General features: G+C 35.9%; 1 non-coding gene across 1 annotated transcript; it reads right to left on the minus strand.

The window, feature by feature from the left end:
- Nucleotides 1-14,585: 14,585 nt before the first annotated feature.
- LOC139895265 (small nucleolar RNA R71) lies at nucleotides 14,586-14,692 on the minus strand. The gene has a single exon (XR_011775724.1). It is a non-coding gene; the product is annotated as a small nucleolar RNA R71 (small nucleolar RNA).
- Nucleotides 14,693-15,661: the final 969 nt, after the last annotated feature.

Raw genomic sequence — 15,661 nt, forward strand, 5'->3', positions numbered from 1 at the left:
TTGTTTCAGGATTGTGGTCTTAAATTGGGTTGGTTTTCAATTGGTCTTTAGTCAACATAGTGAGGTTGATTTTCTTAAGGGATTTTGATCACCAAGAGGTTTTTGGGGACTTTAACCTAGGCTAGGTACTAAAGGTAATCATATGATTCCACTAGATTCAATTAATGTAAACTTATGGGAATTTGTAAGTGTTGGTTGATCACATTAACATCTAGTAGGGATACTAGTTCAAAGTTTGAACACAATTAGCTCTTAAGTGAACAATAGAACAACCCAAATGCATCAAGTGGATTAAGCAAGTGTACATGCTTTTAATATTGATATTTACCAAATCATTCTTAGTTTCTAGTTTTAAAATTGAATTAGTTTTCTTAATATCTAAACTTCAAAACCCCCCAATCAAAAATGATTATGAGTTTTCATAGATTCAACTAGCATACATCGCTCTCTTGAGATGAAACTTAAACGGAACACTTGCTAACTATAATTACCGAGTCATAGTTTCTCGTGAGTTTGTTCATAGTCGAGTCAAAGTTTTATTAAATTTTAAAGTTAAAAGAGATTAAGAAAGCATATTAGCAACGAACTCATCACTGCTAAAAGCTTAGTTTGACTAAAATGGTAGAAGCTTGCTTGAGCTTGGTGAACTTAACTCTTGGATATTTGGCTTCAGTTGGGGATGAATAGTCCCCGTGATCATGCTTATGGTACCGGGTTGGGATGTCGAGTCTTAACACTTATGTTGTGTAATTGGGTCGAAATTATTATTTTCGTTAAGTAACGGGTCGTGGCTCAAGCGGTTGTATACTTGGTGTATCATTTCAACACTTTATTAAGTTGTTTCATAAGTGTTAAATAGGTATGGACATGTTGAGTTGTATTTAAATACCTTGATATGGCCGAAACGGACGGTTTTATTTGTGCGGTGTCATTAGGTCGCAACACGTCAGAATCAACCACCAAGAGGGGGTAATGTTTTAAATTTATATTTAGCGGGGCCTAAATCGTACTACTCCTTAGTATGAGTAAGGGAAGTATGACCTAGAGTCGTATTTTTGAGATATCAGTAGAATCAAACCTACATTAAAGCCTAAGATAGTTATGAAGGAGTAGTGGTTATTTATTTTGGGATTTTCTAATTTATAAGACAGATAAAGTAAATGCGATAAAATTTGTAATTCAGATAAGGTTAAAGTAAGTGCATACTATGATTTCATCAGTTATTCTGCCGAGATTATGGAATGCTGGCTCATGAATAGGCAGAGGCCTTGTATTCATTACACTGGTCCTAAACGCCCCTGTCGTACGACATGTCACTGCATAATGCGATAGGCTTGAAGATTCTAAATAGACAGCAACGTCCCTTACCCCCGACGCCCATGCAGTCTGACTACAGGCATACACGTTCGGACGGCTCATCCAATTGAGCGACTCGGTTGGGTGACATATTAACATTCCACAAAGGTCTAAACTTTCTTAAGCATAATAGAATACATGGTTTACCATATCCGAGAGACATGATGTATTTCAATGCTTTCGTTAATGATTGGTTTTTTAAAAGATAGTTAGGCCCTTAAAAAGAGTTCAACCACAAAGAACACCATTGCCAAGTCAAGTTGACTTCCATGAGCACGTTCGGTCATCCTAACAGTCCAATCCTTTATGTGTCTAAACAAACAGTTCCTTAATTAACTAAGAATCCCTCAAACGGGGTGCAATTCTTGAGATCGCGTTATGGTGCAGTGTACTAATCAACACTGACCGGGTTCCATGGCCTTACTTAGCAGAGGTACAGCTTACAACAACCGTTGTGCTTCAGCATGCACGTATGAAGTTTATATCCTTGGTGACTACACTAGCATGGTCTGGGACCGACAATGTACTAAGGGTCTAGTCAGATGTTTCACTATAAAAGAGTCCTCAGTCGGAATTTAAAGCTCGATAGACTTACAACAACCGGTGTGCCTTCTCTTACCAAGGGGTGACACAGATAGTGTACTCTGAATTGGGGTTCATGTGACACCGCTATTTTTTTTTAAACACGGCAGAAGCGTTAATATTAATTAACCATTACAATAACATAAACATATTTAATTACATATCCAAAATCAATTTTAAAGGAAAAGACACATCAGAGTTTCTTCATAGTCAAACATAACATCACCATGCCCGTCTTCTCCCCAAAATGCATCATTTACAAAAGCTAACAACCTGCAGGGAGGAGATGGAGGGGAATTAGCACGAATCTAAGTGAGTACGAATAACTACAGGCAATAGTATACAGGAACCGTCATACTAATCATGTCACAAAATCTAACACACAAACATCACCCAAGTGCCGTCTACAGAGACTCTGGCGGCTCGGCCAAACCATTAACCACCGGCTGATTAGACTGGGGCTTACCAGAAGTTCCTCCACCACCTTGTTGTATATATATAATCCACACGTGATGGACGCGTCATTCACATATATATATACACCATGATTGTCTAGGCCACCACATGAGGAACCCAACCCACAGGTTGATCTCTCCTACCGAGGCCACCACACAATAGGGACGCACTGGGATCCAGCAGACAAGTATCAACCAACATGCAGTCATCACAACGTACTAACTAACTGTATCAGTAAGTATAGCTAACAAGCATGGCAATCATAATATAACATGCTACTCTATACTATGTTCTCCAGTTAGTCCCACTCACCGATTACCAGCTAAGCTCAGTAGTCTAATGTCACTGAGTCTTCTCCTCCTCTGTATCACCTGAGAATAATACTTACAAATTAGTAAATCGTATCCCAATTACTAACAATACGACAATATTATCAATTTATACTATAAACTAGGTCATATTATCAAATACCAACACTTAAGCACTTAACGACTGTTCCACCAACCGTACGAGTAACACTCTCACTCGCACGTTTGAGAACACTCAACCGTGCGATTGACAACTTATTCGTACGTTTGGTCTACGACTGAACACCCATCAAAGAATTAAATGATCCGTACGGTTCACCACACGTGTGACCAGTGACTCGTACAAGTCACATCCCAACCGTACGTATCATCTTACCTAAAACAATAGTTCTCCATAACCACTCACTCGCACGATTCATAACACGGTTGATCACCCTAACCGTACGAGTGAAGGCTCACTCGTGCGAGTGATGAAGAACAGTAGCAGTAGCTGTTTAAACGGGTTTCAACTCAATATGTACAACATAAACATCAATATATATAATAAATTAACACATATCATCATATATTCACTATATGATAAGCCTACATCATAAACCCGATCATTATCGACGCTAAACGAGTACAAAACAAGACATACACAATAAAATCCCTTTTCCTAACCAAAATAAAATTTGATTTATATTCTTAAAACCTTATTATTGTAACGTGCTCTTCAATACGATTCCAACGATATTTGATTCATCAAAAACGGAGTTACGGTTTGAATGTTACGCCCTTTTCAATTTTACCAAAAGCTGACTAGTGCTCACTCGCGCGGACGAGACCTCACTCGTGCGAATGAGTCCTCAACCGCGTGGTCACTCGTACGAGTGACCTATTAGAAGTGTGGAAGCTGTTAGAACATTCCAGCTCGCTGTTTTCGTATTTTTTGACCCAAAATCATGTTTTGTGCAAGATCTAACACCAAAACCACTTCCAAAACATCATATAAACTATATATAAGCTATTACTAACAACAATTGAGCATAACAAACACTTAAGATCAAGAATCAAGCCTCAAAACCTAACTTTTACTCAAGAACACAAAAACCCAATTTAAGCAAGAATCAATACATGAATCAAAGAGAAGCTTACCTTAAATTGATCACAAAATCACAGAGAAAAAGAAGATATGATTAATTTGAGCTCAAAAACAAAATCAAGCAATTAGGGTTTTGGTTAGGTGAAAGAGTAAGTACGGGTGTGTTTGGAAAAGTCTAGAAAATGAGAAGGGAAGCAGCACTATAGTCACTTAATTGGGTTAAATTCCCACACTATGCAACACACGAGTATTTATCAGTTATCTGATATCTTTCGTACATCATGTGGCAACCCAAACGAAGTCCAAATTAAATAAACAAACCTGTTCTGTGACCCTTGTCACAAACTGATCCTAACAACATCATCAAATGATAATAAACATTAAATAAAAATAAAAGCATATAATAACACAACATATACTTAAGGGCAAACTAGTAATCTTACAGCTAGGCCCGGTTGAGGATGTTACAAAACTTCCCCCTTAAGAAGATTCCGTCCTCAGAATCTGGTCTACCACAACAAATAAAGTCACAGGTTCTAATCACATTCACTGTTCTCTAATCTAAGTGCTAATCAAACGTACGATACACATGTACTCTAATACACATAGTTGGTTAAATCACCACCAGGGTCCTTCACATCAACAAAATCAACAAATTACTCATTTTGTCATAGCATCTATCTTTTTTAGCATTTATCTTTCTTAAATAATTTCTAAGTACATGCAACAGATATTCATCTAATTCACTAAATTTCAATCATACAACACAATAGTCAGACAATTTACTACACTATTGACCATAGTATCACACTCTTCTCTTGCACACATAAGTAAGTACCATCGGTCAATCATATTCCAAAAACAGCGCAAGTCATTTTCTATCCGAGTTCTAAGATAAAAGGATAACAACTTGTTAGTTCAATACCATCTACCGTTAAACTCCTTTTAAACAGGAAACAACATATAGACAATACATCGATCCGTCATCGATTCTAATAAATTTTCACACTTATTCCTCAGTCATAAGTAACTGTTCACCATTTGACCCATCAATTATCACTAACATCTTGGTTTTCGTCAATTCTCTACAAAAAATTCTACATTAGAATGACCATTGTACATCGCACATCATAAAAACGAATGGAAATCCACTTTTAATCCATCATATGTAAACCATATCATCAGGTTACGAGATTACCCATTAAGTAACTCCATCAAATTTTCCAATTCAATTCATCTAAACCATCAATTCGTCGTCATCACATTACTTGAAAACACTTATTCAATCAATTCCCGCAATTACTGAACCATAATGTCGACACTGGTTCACTAAACTTACCCAAATTTGTAGTTACATATCCATTACTAACCCGGTATTTAAGAATTTAACCACAATTCTCGCAAGAATATTATTATATATACTCAATAATCCGTCGACTAGAATATATCTCTGATCATCTCTTCAACAATAAGAAATATTACAAACACGATTCTCAAACCATTTTCAATCATACCATCAATGATTTATACTAACGAATATCCACTTATACTGTTATGACACGGTTATTAACAAGTTATATCCATCAAATAACATCAGCATACAAATCGGACACCACACACTACCTTAGTAAGGTTATCACTTGGTTAAAACTCCATCAAGATTCGCAATTTAGCAATGTTTAGCCAATAATAAACCAATATCTAATTCCAGTCCAGCGATCAATACCAAATCTGAAAGTCAACTTATGATCAAAATCCTCTGAAAAATCGCAATAAACCGACATTAGAGGAAATTCCACTAATAAATATCAATCATTATCCATCAAGTTTATTTTTTTAAGATGATTTCATATATACATAATCAAACTATAGTTTACAATCCATCGAAACCATATATATACCAAACATCAATTATCATCTTATTCGTCACTTGCTATGTCTCCTCCGACTCCCGAAACTACTGCTTGATTTACCATGATGTATTTTTGTTGGCCAGACGTAATACATCATCCTAAATCATATTTTCATTTCAATTATTTCGGAGCAAGACCCTAATCAAGTCTGTCAATCTATCACAGTATGTTCCTTTGGTCACTGATAGTTACAATCCACTAATACAAATTTATTCTAACGTAAAGTTTCTAACTGAATCATCTGATTACAACTATCTCAGTATACTAACGCACCTGTCACAATCACACTGTTCAAATTTACCCAATTGATCCACTTTTGCAAACACATTGGTAAATCCTGACATTTCTACTCAAATCCTCTACAGTTACAATTGTTAAATGAAGAAGTTATAGTTCCCTCAGATCATGATATCATTAACCAATAACTAACCCCATCATTACCATTCATATCCCTGGAGATTACAATCGTCAAGTACAAATGTCACACAACTCTTAAAGTATAGGAATATATTTAATCATACCATGCAATTCCAACGATGTTCCAATCACAATTCTAAGTCAAAAATCACATATTCTCTAAAGAGTTCACACAGTTCACCGCCCACATTCTCGCTGTACATAGTCACAACTGTCAACTAACGAGATCTCACTAGCGTTGGAAATAATCATGGTCAAACCATACCAATTTACTCTAAGAAAATACTAGCCACAATATTCCCAAAACATCATCCGACACTTACACTGATCTTGAAGTCAACAGTACAGTTATTATCCAATCTAAAGTCAAGTCAAAGTCTGTCTCTATCTCCTCAAGAGACCAAATAAGGAAAGCCTCCCCCAATAAACTTCTAAGGACCATACACCAGGTCATGTTAAACCAAAGTAGGAAGATAGTTCTACTTGAAAACTCTACAGGTTCCACACAACAAGTCCAAGCATATAATATCACTACTAGGCCAGTCACCCACTGTTTCAGTCACAGTCTGTAAACCTACAGACTACATATCATACAGTCACAAACTAGGGTACAAGTCTCGGGTCAAGAAATAAGGTAACTACTACCTAAACAGTCCCTACTGGTTACTACGTGTGTCCAACCAGTCAACGGTCTATGGTAAAGAGAAAGGCTTCTTACAAGTCTTAATTAATACAACCAAAGTAGCATAACAGTATCAGATCAACTCTGAACTAACAGGCCAATCAAAATCAGTCATATTGTCCAATACCTAAAGCATGGTACTTAACAAATCTTAACATGTTGCATACAATAAAAGTAGCAAATCCAAACTAGCATGTAAACATGCTACAGTAACTAAGCCACTATGTACCAGCTAAACAAGAAAATTTTCTAAGGCCATTTAACAGTTTCCACTACAACATCAAACAACAATTATGAAGCATACATATCCACGAATGACGACTTACAACATGCACTAACAAATTACAAAATGCAATAAAACACGTACCGGCATTTAAGTCGTCTTATGTATCACAAGCCTCTGTCAACATCTAACATGCTCCAACTATATCATCTGTGAGGTTTCTCCTCTCTTGTCTGACAACAAGAGCAGAAGATCACCCGGCTGATAAAGTCTATGCCCCGGACCCCTCCCCAGAACTCAATCTCTGATTTGCCGAACACTGTAACGCTTTGTGTCCCATAAGTTGATAAATCCTCTATATATATTATCTCTGCAAGAATCCAACTTAGCCTCCTGATTTATCATACCACATCCCACATTTAACATCGCAGGAAGGAATCATATCCCGAAGTAAAACAACCTGTACCTATCACTCCTCATCTTTTACAAAGAACCCATATCGTTTCATCTTAATCCTTCTACTTGATTAAATCCAATAAACTTCCTAATTCACTGATTGATTTAACCTGGAATACCCAATAGGTCGAGTACACCAACTCCGTCCAACAGACTCCTTTTCTTTATTATTATCATTATTTATTACTTTTACTACTGGCGACGAATGCTTCTGTATCAGATAATAGTACGGTTGTCAAACTGTTGTTGAGGTTGCATCATCAGTAACTAAAATATTATCCACCATGATTACATCTAAGCAGAAAATGGTACACCCACTTGACACTGACTAGGTCGCCTAATCTAAAGGTACAATATCTGAGTACACTTAAACTTACTTCACGTACATGTATTATCTGCCCTTAACTTTTGGTAACCGTCCTTACATCTTTAACATCTATCGCCAAGGTTCTTCACCCGATATACATCCGTACTCTGTAGCTCTGACTATTCTGGGGGCGTTGGGGGCCACAACACTACCATTATTATCGACCATACCTGCACTGCACAACATCTCACACCAATGCTTAGTATAACACAGGTTAGTACTAACAATCAACACATAACCTGTCCTAATACTCACTTAACCCATCCCCAGCATGTTATGTTTGACATGACTCGACTAAGTTTGGGAACATGGCATTTAAATCACAATGCACATGCTGCCAAACTAAGCTCGGATACCAACTTGTGACACCGCTAATTTTTTTTTAAACACGGCAGAAGCATTAATATTAATTAACCATTACAATAACATAAACATATTTAATTACATATCTAAAATCAGTTTTAAAGGAAAAGACACATCAGAGTTTCTTCATAGTTAAACATAACATCACCATGCCCGTCTTCTCCCCAAAATGCATCATTTACAAAAGCTAACAACCTGCATGGAGGAGATGGAGGGGAATTAGCATGAAGCTAAGTGAGTACGACTAACTACAGGCATTAGTGTACAGGAACCATCATACTAATCATGTCACAAAATCTAACACGCAAACATCACCCAAGTGCCGTCTACAGAGACTCTGGCGGCTCGGCCAAACCATTAACCACCAGCTGATCGGACTGGGGCTTACTAGAAGTTCCTCCACCACCTTGTTCTATATATATAATCCACACGCGACGGACGCGTCATTCACATATATATACACCATGATTGTCTGGACCACCACATGAGGAACCCAACTCGCAGGTTGATCTCTCCTAATGAGGCCACCACACAATAGGGACGCACTGGGCTCCAGCAGACAAGCATCAACCAACATGCAGTCATCACAACGTACTAACTAACTGTATCAGTAAGTATAGCTAACAAGCATGGCAATCATAATATAACATGCTACTCTATACTATGTTCTCCAGTTAGTCCCACTCACCGATTACCAGCTAAACTCAGTAGTCTAATGTCAATGATTCTTCTCCTCATCTGTATCACCTGAGAATAATACTTATAAATTAGAAAATCGTATCCCAATTACTAACAATACGACAATATTATCAATTTATACTATAAACTAGGTCATATTATCAAATACCAACACTTAAGCACTTAACGACTGGTCCACCAACCATACGAGTAACACTCTCACTCGCACGTTTGAGAACACTCAACTGTGCAGTTGACAACTTACTCATACATTTGGTCTATGACTGAACACCCATTAAAGAATTAAATGATCCGTACGGTTCACCACACGAGTGACCAGTGACTCGTACGAGTCAGATCCCAACCGTACGTATCATCTTACCTAAAACAATAGTTCTCCATAACCACTCACTCGCACGGTTCATAACACGGTTGATCACCCTACAGTACGAGTGAAGGCTCACTCATGCGAGTGATGAAGAACAGTAGCAGCAGCTGTTTAAATGAGTTTCAACTCAAGATGTACAACATAAACATCAATACATATAGTAAATTAACACATATCATCATATATTCACTATATGATAAGCCTACATCATAAACCCGATCATTATCGACGCTAAACGAGTACAAAACAAGACATACACAATAAAATCCGGTCTCCTGACCAAAATAAAATTTGATCCAGATTCTTAAAACCTTATCATTGTACAATACTATTCAATACGATTCCAACGATATTTGATTCATCAAAAACAGAGTTACGGTTTGAAAGTTACGCCCTTTTCGATTTTACCAAAAGCTGACCAGTGCTCACTAGCGCGGACGAGACCTCACTCGTGCGAGTGAGTCCTCACCCACGTGGTTGATCCTCAAATGTGTGGTTGATCCTCAAATGCATGGTCACTCGTACGAGTGACCTGTCAGAATGTGGTAGCTGTTAGAACATTCCAGCTCGCTGTTTTCGCGTTTCTGACCCAAAATCATGATTTTTGCAAGATCTAACACCAAAACCACTTCCAAAACATCATATAAATTGAGCATAACAAACACTTAAGAACAAGAATCAAGCCTCAAAACCTAACTTTTACTCAAGAACACAAAAACTCAATTTAAGCAAGAATCAATACATGAATCAAAGAGAAGCTTACCTTAAATTGATCACAAAATCACAGAGAACAAGAAGATATGATTAATTTGAGCTCAAGAACAAAATCAAGCAATTAGGGTTTTGGTTAGGTGAAAGAGTAAGTACGGGTTTGTTTGGAAAAGTCTAGAAAATGAGAAGGGAAGCAGCACTATAGTCACTTAATTGGGTTAAATTCCCACACTGTGCAACTCACGGGTATTTATCAGTTATCTGATATCTTTCGTACATCATGTGGCAACCCAAACGAAGTCCAAATTAAATAAACAAACTTGTTCTGTGACCCTTGTCACAAACTGGTCCTAACCACATCATCAAATGATAATAAACATTAAATAAAAATAAAAGCATATAATAACACAACATATACTTAAGGGCAAAATAGTAATCTTACAGCTAGGCCCGGTTGAGGATGTTACAGTTCGCAACTTCCCAATAACAGAGCCAATAACTACGTTCTATTAGTTGAAAAGCGATTGAGTTTAAAGCATAATCGAAAAGCATTTTGACAACATACACAAACCATAACATTATTTCAGCATTATAACTGCTTACATCATAGCATACGCTAAAGATTACTACTCGCTAATCATGGCAACAATAACACAGAACATAATGATAGAAGACATTATATAATGATAAAGGATAGAAGTACCAGTAGATTAAACGAGTTCCGAATACAAAAGTGACAACTTCAAACTCCAGACTGCTCCTAATACAATCTTCGGCGTTCTTCTCCGCGTACTAGGTTTCTCGCACGGAGTCGAAGACCTTGAAAGTATGACTAATATTGTACAAGAGAGAGAAAGAAGTGAATTGAAGTGTGTGTTGGAATGAATGACAAAGACCCGTTAAATAAGCTAGGATTTTGCCTGCAAATGGCTGGCAGGCCGTTTGCAGGGGCCGTTTTCCAGGGCAAGCCGTTTGTAGGGGCCATTTGTCTGGGCCATTTGACAGGCCATTTGTATTGCCTGGTTCCCTGGATCGTAACTTGATTTCTTGTCTTTCACCGTTTTCGCTCTAGAATCTTCGTTTTAGCTCCGATTCTCTTAATTCCTTTTAAACCGTCTTCGTAATTACTTGTTCTTCAATTCTAACCGAAGAAGTGGGTATTTTGCTGACAAAGTTCGAATCTTTCTTGTTTTCGGCCTCTAATACTGCGATGAAAACGTGACTTTTTAGCCGATATCAAATATTCTACACTTAGACTTTGCTTATCCTCAAGCAAACTCTCATTTTACCTTAAAAAATCTTTTCAGAGTTTCTTTTCTGATAGCCTAAGCGGTTTGCTTTTTATTATAAGAGCGAAAGATAAGGTGAGTCATCTACGTTATAATTGAAACTATCTCTGCAAGCATGCGAGGAGGTTAAATGACATAGGCTAGCTTTCACGGGTCACTCAAATCACACAAGTGTTTAGGGTTCCCTATAGATCTATGAAATGAATTCACTCATAGCCAATCATGCTGCACCCATCGTCATAGGCTTAATAAAGACTCAAATCCTTGCTACTAATGTGAGAACGGTAGTAATCTCAGCATCTAGGTTATTTGTCAATGATGGAAAGGAATTTTGGAGTGGTAGTAAAGTTGTTTTTGAGGGGTGAGAAAAAGGGTAATGTAGTCTTTATGCAGACTTTTATTCGGATAGATAGGAGCACTGAAATGTTTGAGAAGCACTTTTGAACTTTTGATAATCATTTTTGGTCAAGTTCTTCTTCAGCGTTTCTCTTTATAAGTTCTGCTCCCTTTTTCAGAACTTTGAATTTTTTTTTTTCAGATTTCATCTTGAGAAACTTGGAATCTTTGTAATGGGTTATTTTAATACAGCATAAAAAGATTATACCAACATTCCACACTTAGACGAACATTGTCCTCAATGTTCCTAGTGTATCCCACACATAGGAGTTTTAGTTGAAGATTTGGGAGTATTTGTCTAGTGTTTAATTGGGTTGGGATCCCCTAATTAGTTGGAATATTTGACTTCGGGAATAAGGTTAATTTGACGAGCATTTTATAATTATGACCGATGGACTATTATGGACAAAAACCATATAGCTATCAAATAAACCAGGACAAAGGACAATTAACCCGGGCAACAATTAATTAAAATCAAAACGTCAAACATCATGATTACGGAAGTTTAAATAAGCATAATACTTTTATTTCATATTTCATCGTACCTTTATTTACTGTCATTTCAATTACTGCAATTTAGTTTATCGCAATTTAAATTCTGTTATTTATATTATCGTCATTTATCTTTACGCTTTATTTAAAATCGAAAAACCGGTCATTAAACGGTAAAAACCCCCTTTTATATATTATTATTACTATATATAATTATATATATTTTATATAAATATAGTTGTTAAAAATATAGCGTTAAACTTAGCTAGCTCCCTATGGAACGAACCGGACTTACTAAAAACTACACTACTCTACGATTAGGTACACTGCCTATAGTGTTGTAGCAAGGTTTAGGTATATCCCATAAATAAATAAATAAAACTTGTGTAATTTCGTCGTATTTCGTAATAAACAATAATAGTATTTCGTATACACCGCTGCAAAGATCAAGTTTTTGGCGCCGCTGCCGGGGAACTCGGCAAAACACTATATTTTTAATCTATATTTGTAAAAATATAATTATATATAAGTTTAAAAAAATATTAAAATTAAAAAATATTAAAATTAAAAAATTAAAAAAAAAATTAAAAAATATATTTTTAAGAGTTTGTTCAAAATATATAAAATTATAAAGTATTTTTATTTTTATTTGTAGTTTTTAAAATATAAGTTTATTTTATTTTATATTTTTTTGTAAAAATAAAATCTTGTAAAAATTAAAAAGATCAACTGGGCCCAAGTCTGGCCGAAACCCAAAATTGAAGCCCACACAGGAATAGTACCAGGCCGAACCTATTTTAAGTCCAAACCGGATCCATCACTGTTTAAATCCGCAATCGTGGAGCATCGAAGGTATAAACGCAGCAATCGCGGAGCTGCTCTGACAGCTGATACCTAGGATCATTAATTACATAATTAGGGTTTAATTTTTAATTATTATTATTTAAAACCTAATTAAGGTTTAATTTAATAATAATTAGTTTTAGTTTTAATTAATTTTATATTTTAAGTTTTAATTAGTTTTATCAATTATATAAATTTAGTACTTTTATAAAATATAATATAAAAATAATATTTTTATAAAATTTGTATTTTTATCATTTTAGTTATAATTTGTATTTTTATCGTTTAATTGTAATTTGTATATTTTTCGTTCGTAATTAGTTTTAAGGTTAGTTTTTGCCATAGTTATTTTTATATTTCTAGTTTTTAAGTTTTGCCGTAAAATCCCTTAAGTGCTTTTTCTTTAGATTAAGATTTAGGCGCTCTAGAATTTTGCGACGCAGTTTATAAATTTTAGTGCCTTTTAAGTTATTGCCGTTTTGGATATAGAATTCCTTTTAAGTTTTAATACCTTTAGGCGCAAGTTTTAGTTTGTTTTTCGACTTTTAAGTTTCGACGCTCTACTTTCTTATTATTATTTTTCGACTTTTTGTTTTTCGACGTTTTTCGAGCGCTTTTTCTTCCTCATTTCTACGCTTTAGTTTTTAGGACATAGAATTTTCTTTAAATTTCTACGAAAAATTATTTTAAGCGATTAAATTGATAGACATCCAAAATTTTCTGCTTCGTAGTAATAGTTGGATTTGTTAGTGGCTGAGTTGTGGATTTTCCGATTTAAAGGATCCTGGCTCCCTGCTGCATCTTTTGGCTATTCGAAACGTGGGCAAAAGCAGAAAAGTCTATTAATTTGATAACTTATATAATTTCTAATAGGATATTCAGTGAATGCACCGAACAAAACGTTCACCACATTTCATACGTTCACCACCTGTAACTCGACAAGACATCTAGCTAATATTGCCGCTGTTGATTTTACTTTAGAATCATCATCTAGTCGAACAAGTACTCCAATTCAAATTTCCGATAATCCATTTTTTGAACCCGACCTCACAATTGAGAACCCGGAGGATATTCAAGGACAATTCAGAGATCCTGAACCACTAATCATTCCTTTGGAACCACAAATTACTCATCCAGAGATTGTTGAGGAAGAAACCATTAAATCAGAATCCTCTAGAAATTCGTATTCAACAAATTCAATTATGGAATTAACTGAACCTCTAAATATGGAAGACCGAATGAGAGCCACACGCACTGGCCAAGGTCATGCCATTATTAAGCCAGACATTAATGGGCCAGATTATGAAATCAAAGGACAAATCATACACATCGTAACTAATAAATGCCAGTGGTACACCAAAAGAAGATCTAAACGAACATCTTCGAACCTTTAATAGGATTTGTACTCTATTCAAAATCAGAGAGGTTGAGGATGAACAAATCTATCTCATGTTGTTTCCTTGGACTTTAAAGGGAGAAGCCAAAGATTGGTTAGAATCGTTACCCGAAGGAGCGATTGACACATGGGATGTTTTAGTTGAGAAATTTCTTAAAAGATTCTTTCCGGCATCTAAAGCCATAATACTTCAAGGAGAAATTGTTACGTTCGCGCAAAAGCCAAATGAAACATTATATGAGGCGTGGACAAGATTCGAAAAGTTGTTGAGAGGATGTCCTCAACACGGTTTAGAAACTTATCAAATAGTACAAATATTCTACCAAGGTGTCAACGTTGCTACACGAAAAGACATCGACACAGTAGCTGGTGGTTCCATTATGAAGAAAACCGCAGCCGAAGCTCACAAAATTATTGATAACACAGCATCCCACTCACATGAGTGGCATTAGGAAAAAGATATTTTTCGTTCATCTAAAGCGGCTAGAGCCGATTCTAGCCATGACTTTGATTCCGTTTCTACAAAAATAGATGCTTTCAAGAGACGAATGGAAAAGATGAATAAAGATATTCACGCAATACGAATCAGTTATGAGCAATGCGGTAGACCACACTTAACGAAAGATTGTCACATTGAACAAACGATGAAACAACGTGAGAATGTTTCCTATATGAACCAAAGGCCGGGAAATAATTATCAACCGCCAAGGCCAAACTTCAATCAAAATCAAAACATTCTTTACAATCCAAATGGACCCAACAATAACTTATACAACCAACAAGGTCCGAATAACTAATCAACTCAAAACAACACTTTCAATTAACAAAGACCTGGCTTATATAAACCACCACAACAAACCGAAGAGAAAAAGCCAAATCTAGAAGAAATAATGGCAAAGCTAATGGAATCTCAAACACAATTTATTACATCTCATGTGAAGACCCGTCCTAATCCATCCGGAAGAAGTCCATATCGATCATAAACGATTCACAACAGTTGATTACATCGCGAGGTAGTTGACCTCTATATGATACATTTTACAAACATTGCATTCGTTTTTGAAAAGACAATCTTTCATTACATCGAAAGTTGATAGGCATGCATACCATTTCATAATATATCCAACTATAATTGACTTAATAATAATCTTGATGAACTCAACGACTCGAATGCAACGTCTTTGTGAAATATATCATGAATGACTCCAAGTAATATCTTTAAAATGAGCAATTGCACAGCGGAAGACTTCTTTCATACATG

The sequence above is a fragment of the Rutidosis leptorrhynchoides genome, chromosome 2, assembly GCF_046630445.1.
Source record: "Rutidosis leptorrhynchoides isolate AG116_Rl617_1_P2 chromosome 2, CSIRO_AGI_Rlap_v1, whole genome shotgun sequence".
Taxonomy (NCBI): Eukaryota; Viridiplantae; Streptophyta; class Magnoliopsida; order Asterales; family Asteraceae; genus Rutidosis; species Rutidosis leptorrhynchoides.